Source organism: Vigna unguiculata, chromosome 11, assembly GCF_037176805.1.
Source record: "Vigna unguiculata cultivar grain cowpea cultivar isolate G323 ecotype 2 chromosome 11, ASM3717680v1, whole genome shotgun sequence".
Taxonomy (NCBI): domain Eukaryota; kingdom Viridiplantae; phylum Streptophyta; class Magnoliopsida; order Fabales; family Fabaceae; genus Vigna; species Vigna unguiculata.
Genome location: NC_140802.1, coordinates 37,728,523 through 37,734,522, shown reverse-complemented (window position 1 = coordinate 37,734,522; position 6,000 = coordinate 37,728,523).

Sequence of the window (6,000 nt, the reverse complement as noted above, 5' to 3'; positions counted from 1 at the left end):
AAGGTATTCAATCCCTAATCCCTTAGGGGTAGGTTTTGAACTTTTATGTAAAAAATACTAATCCCTTAGAGGTTTAAACACAAAAGACACATTAAAAACGATGTCTAGAATGACCAAAAGCTTTAGTCTATGTCTAGAACCAAACCTTTAGGTTGTTCTATCCATGTCTAGGGTTTCAAAACACTTTCCAATGATTAGATACCACCCAAAACGCATAGATATTCCATCATGCACGAAAATAATTTAGATAGAACACAAAAGCAGTGAAAGAGATTCTATTGCATAGATGAAACTATAATGAGTTTAGGTACATTACATCCAACCCCAATGAAATGGAGTTTAGTTACTCCTATACATCTAGAGTATAAATGGAGTTGGAATGGTAGAATGGATGAACAAAGATTGATCCTTTAAGCTCCAGAAGTGTCTCTGCCTTCGTCTTGAGTTACAACAGTGTTCCTCCCACCAAAAAATGCCTTTTTGTTCGAGTCTCGACACTTTTAATGTTTGAGCAAAAAGATAAACTCGTTGGGCCAACATTCATTCTCGCTGGGCTAGTGAGTCTGGTTCGTTGGGCTAATGAGTCTGGTTCGCTGCGCTAGTGAGTTTGGTTAGCTGGGCGAGTACATCCAGCTAGCTAGGCGAGTGGCTCCAAGCAGCAACTAGTGAAATTTTCTCAAATCTTTCATTCTTTTCTACAAAAGTCCACAAACATCAAAGTAAACATGTTTTTGAAATAAAATAACAAAATCCTAAATTCTTTCATGAGATTAACACAAAAATACACTAATAAAAGACAATTAAGAGGTTCTAAGAAGTGTAAACAATAGGTAATTATCACACTTATAAACTCCCCCAAACTTGAATTTTTTTCATGTCCTCATGGAAAGAAAAACTATCAAAACAGCAAAGAGAAGCAAGGCTAGCCTGATCAACACAAAAAGAGAAGCATATGATATCAACTCACACTATCCTTGTCACAAAATAGAGAAAAGTCTTTTGCATTTCAAAGAGTGAACATGGAATGGTGCTTTTATCAACACAAATCCTTAAACCAGAAGGATATATGGCACAGAGGAAAGAGAATCATCACAACTAGGGATGTCAAAAAAATCCGTACCTGCGGGTATCCACGGATAAAACCCGCAACGGGTAGGAAACATATATTAAAAATGGATACCCGCTACCCGCGGGTACGGATATTTTTGATACCCGCATGTTAACGGGGCGGGTACGGGTATCATAGTATCCGTACCCGTGGATACCCGTACCCGCTAAACTTTAATTAACCCTGACACACACACACACACACACACACACACACACATATATATATATATATATATATATATATATATATATATATATATATATATATATATTAGTTGGCTTAATTTTTTTTAAGTTGCACATCTTGTCTTCTATCTTCATTCTTCAAACTTTAAGTATTGGTATGTTGTCTTCTTCTAAGTACATCCCTTGACATTCTTCTCTTTCCTTTATTTGAAATTGGGCATATACATGAAATCCTATGTAGACAATGACGTTTATGGTATGCTTGTTGTCAAATGATGGAATCAAAATAAGAATATTTGACATGTGACAATTGGGGTTTATTATTTGTTTATTTTGTTTATTTTTTAGGAATCAATTGGAGAAAATGGACTTTTTGATAAAAACACTAATTAAAAAAATTTCATTGTGTTGAAAGTCATTTTATAATTACTTTTATAATTATTTGGACTTGTATAGACTTTAGTTTATTTGAACTTTATTTAAAATTTATGACACAGATGTATTTTATTTCGTTTTATTTGAATTTATGATTAAATATTTATTTCTTAAATAATTTTGTAAATATCTACGGGTACCCGTGGATACCCGCGGATATGAAAAAAATAGGCGGGTACCTGCATAACAGATACCCAACAGATATGGGTACGGGTACGGGTACGGGGCGAATATTTATCCAGCGGGTAGGGTACGGGGGAGCTACTACCCGTACCCTACCCGCCCCGTTGACATCCCTAATCACAGCTTTCACCATGGTAGTGTTTCACTCAACTGACAAACAACTCAAACTCAGCATGTCAGAAAACTATTTCATCAACCTTTGCACTTCATCTCAAAAACACTTCACACAACTTGATTTAGATCAAAAGGTCTTTAAGGGTTGTAGCTTGGCTTGGCTAGAAGAAACATGGTTTTTCTTGGATTCAAAGACACCACATGAGAAGAAGAGAACAAAAATATGCATAAATCATTCATCAACATCCTCTACCTTCATATAAAAAAATAGGCCTTCATATCCTTCTAACCTCATTTTTATCTGTAGCAACCTCTTTGCTTGCCTTTTTCTTTTCTTCATTCATTTTCTCTTTCTTTTTTTTTTCTTCTTTTTTCGTTTTAAAGAGATATTCAAACATTACTAAAAGGCATTCTCAACCAATTCACCCCTTACTCCCTCACACAATTTTCCCCCAAACTTAATCCCAACTTATACCCTCATAACATACTATTTGTTCTCTTCTTCTAGGGTGTGGGTAAAGATGTATTTCTTTTTATAGGCTTAGGGGTCACACAAAAATTTATAACAAAGCTCAAAAGGTTCACAAAAGATCAAAGTCATACATCAAGGGTGGCTATTTGGCCAAGTAGCTATGTATCATAAAAACAAAGAAGTGTCTTTCTCATTTTTAATCAAGTGTGTATGTGCATTTATAAGAATCATGCAAAACTCAAATCCATAGCAACAACAACTTTCTCACATACACTCACAAACACATTATCACAATTCTCACCATTCAATCCCCTTGCCATAATCAAACAAGACTAAGGAATTAATCAAATTGCATCCACGTCCACATTCTCACTCTTGGATTTGCAAGCAAATTGCTCAAGATCATGCAAGGATAGCATGAAAAGACATCAAAGCTCCCAATGCCAACAACAAAATAAGGCATCCAAAACAAGGCTAGCCAACAAAATTCTAAGCAAAAGAGAATTAGTTCAACTATCAAGCAAGTGCTCCACCATAAAATAAGGTACTGAAAGTAAAAACTAAATAAACAGCTGGCTAATAACACAAACTAAAAACGCTAAAAAAAACAAAAACAACAGAAACACCAATCAAAGTACTCTAGACTGCATCAGGGTCCTCCCTGCTCTCCTTCTTCTGCATCAGAGTCATCATCAGTAGCATGGTCCTCCTGACCTCCTTCTTCTGCATCAGGGTCATCATCAGCAGCAATAGTACCTCCCCCCCACTAAGACTCAGGCCTACCCACAGGCCAAGGAAAGCATGCCTCAAACTGTGCTCCTATCATGATGAGATCATTTAGAAAATCTGGAACACCTAAAGACAAATGGTGCATGCTATCGATGATGCTGAATTGGCCTTGCCTAAGTGCTTGATGACCCAGCCACATGTCCTCGTGTCTTGCAAACATTTTGGTCATGGCTTCCTGGAAGGATGCCTCGAAAGTGGAGGAAGGATCATGTGTGGACTGAGAGGAAGAGGCAGCTCGGGGTGGATAGGGTGCTCGGGGTGGTGGAGCAGGTTCATTGAGTTCCACCCTACTAATGCAATTCTTCTTGATGAAATTTTTGTCTATGGGGGGCTGGAGGGAGAGGAGTACAAGAGTGTCAGCAATGATTCCCTTTTTCCTGTAAAGAGTTGTGATAAGTGCAGGAAAACCCAACTTTACATTCTCCATGTCCGCAATGTAGGCGATATCCTGAGAAATGTCGGCCCCCACGTCCATGTCCATACCTGTCACGAGCCCATAAATGAGATAAGATCTCATTAAGTTAAGATCTGAAGTATGAGTGTTTGGGCTCAGGTTGGTGTAAGAGAAAGCACTCCACATTTGTGCCAATAAGATTAGATGCTTCCGGAGAATGCGGATGGGGTTGTCATTGACGCCCAACATGTAAGTATGACCCGGGGTGCACAAAGCTGAGGAAATTGCATCATGGTCCTTGTGAGCACTTGAGAATTCACTAAATGGAGTTACTTGGCCCGCAGGAGGTGATGTCGTCCTCAAAAAGGTATTGATCGTCATCCTATCATATTTTATCAGCTTCCCCCACACCCTACATTGACGTGGGTCATCCCTCATCTGCTGGTATGCATTTGCATAGAACTCCTTTACCAACACTTCATCAATTTCATTAGGAAGGTCTGCTAACACCTTATGCCAGTTTCTCGTCTCAAGCTCCAAACGAAACTCATCATACTCCCCAGGATTTAATTTGACCTTCCTCTCAGGTATCAAGCTCCTGGGCATTATCTCAGCAAAGCGGTTGGCAGCCGTCTCCGAAGAGAATTTATATTGATCAAAATTATGCACCATGTCTGATTCCATGAAGTCTGGCTGGGGATTCTGAGAAGAAGAGCCTCAGGTAATTCTCTTCTTTTTAGCAACATGGAAAGTCTTAGGAGGAGCCATCTGCAAAAAGAAGAACACAAAGCATTACACTACACAAAACTAGGATTACAACTAGAAGTAAAACAAAACAACACAGTAAGAACAAACAAGGTTGCTGAATAAAAACACAAGATTACAGGGGTGAGCAATCAAAACCAGTGAAACAGCAACAACCAAGTGGATTCGCTCGCTGGGCGAATAGGCTCGCTGGGCGAGAGGTCCAAAAACTGGAACAGACAGTAACAGGGATCATCACTCGATGGGCGAGCAGGCCCGCTGGGCGAGAGGGTCTCGCTGGACAGGGACTGCTCGCTGGACGACTCACTACGAATCAAAACAAACCAAAACACACAAGCACGCACCCGCTAGGCGAACGCAAAGCCAACCCAACTACAACTGACGAAAAGGGCACACAAAATGAACCAAATATCTAATACACACAAATTCAAGAAGCATGAACATGAAATCAACCAAAACAAAACCCTAACACTAATCTTAAACATCAAAACAACAGCAAAACAACAACAAAACGAGAATGGAAGCAAAAATCACTTACTTGATGGAAGAGACAAAGAGAAAACGTGAAAAATGGAAGTGAGGCACACATTTTTCCCTCTTTTTCTCTATTTCTTGATTTCTCCTTTACTCTTCTTAAGTTCTTTCCTCCTCTACTTTAATTTACCTGAAAAATACACAAAATAGGATCAAATGATTTCTTTTAGGTAGAAACTTGGAAACATATAATTGAAGTTCATTTTTCCTAAATCAGAGAAAATCAAATATCATATAAACACAAATTACAAGCAGAAGTGCGAAAATTCCATATGAAAATTAGTGATTTTTGGCACTTATCATGGCGCAACTGTAACAACCTCCCTCCCTCACACCAGCGCCGAAGGAGGCAACAACGGTGGCAAGTGCAATGGTGGTGCAACAACAACGACTTCTTCCCACAACAACAACGACCTCCTCTCACAACAACAATGGCGATGGTAGTGAATAAAGAAGAAGAAATTATGATGAAGACACGAAGAAAAAGAAGACGCAAAGAAGAATGACGACTCTGTCAAATTTTCCCCAATTTTTAACCCTAAAAGGAACTTATGGCCTTAGTTATTAAGGAAAACTGAAGAAGATTTAGCTTTATGCTCGATTATTAATAAGAATTGAAGCCTAAAATGAACTTTTAGGTTGCGGGTTTCAAAGAAGTCGAAACATAAATGTTGATCTCAGTGACAAATTTGAAATTTTGGTCAACTTTTAGATTTCGGTTGCTTAGTAACCGAAGCATAAACAGAAACATGCTTATGTTATTTTGTAACAAAAGCCTATAAGTTCGTGATATTTACAAAACTGATACCGTGCCTCATGTGCGTTAAAAGCATTGCAGATAGGCCGAATTAAAAAGCAAAATATGCACTAGTATATCCCCCTCTCAAAACCAAATGTACACATCCATCATGGATACTACCACAACTAACCATAGGCCATCTAACCTTGTGAACAAGGTTAAGCTTGAAGGAGAGTATCGTTGAGTCATACACATCAAGACACAAGAGAAAGGTGATCA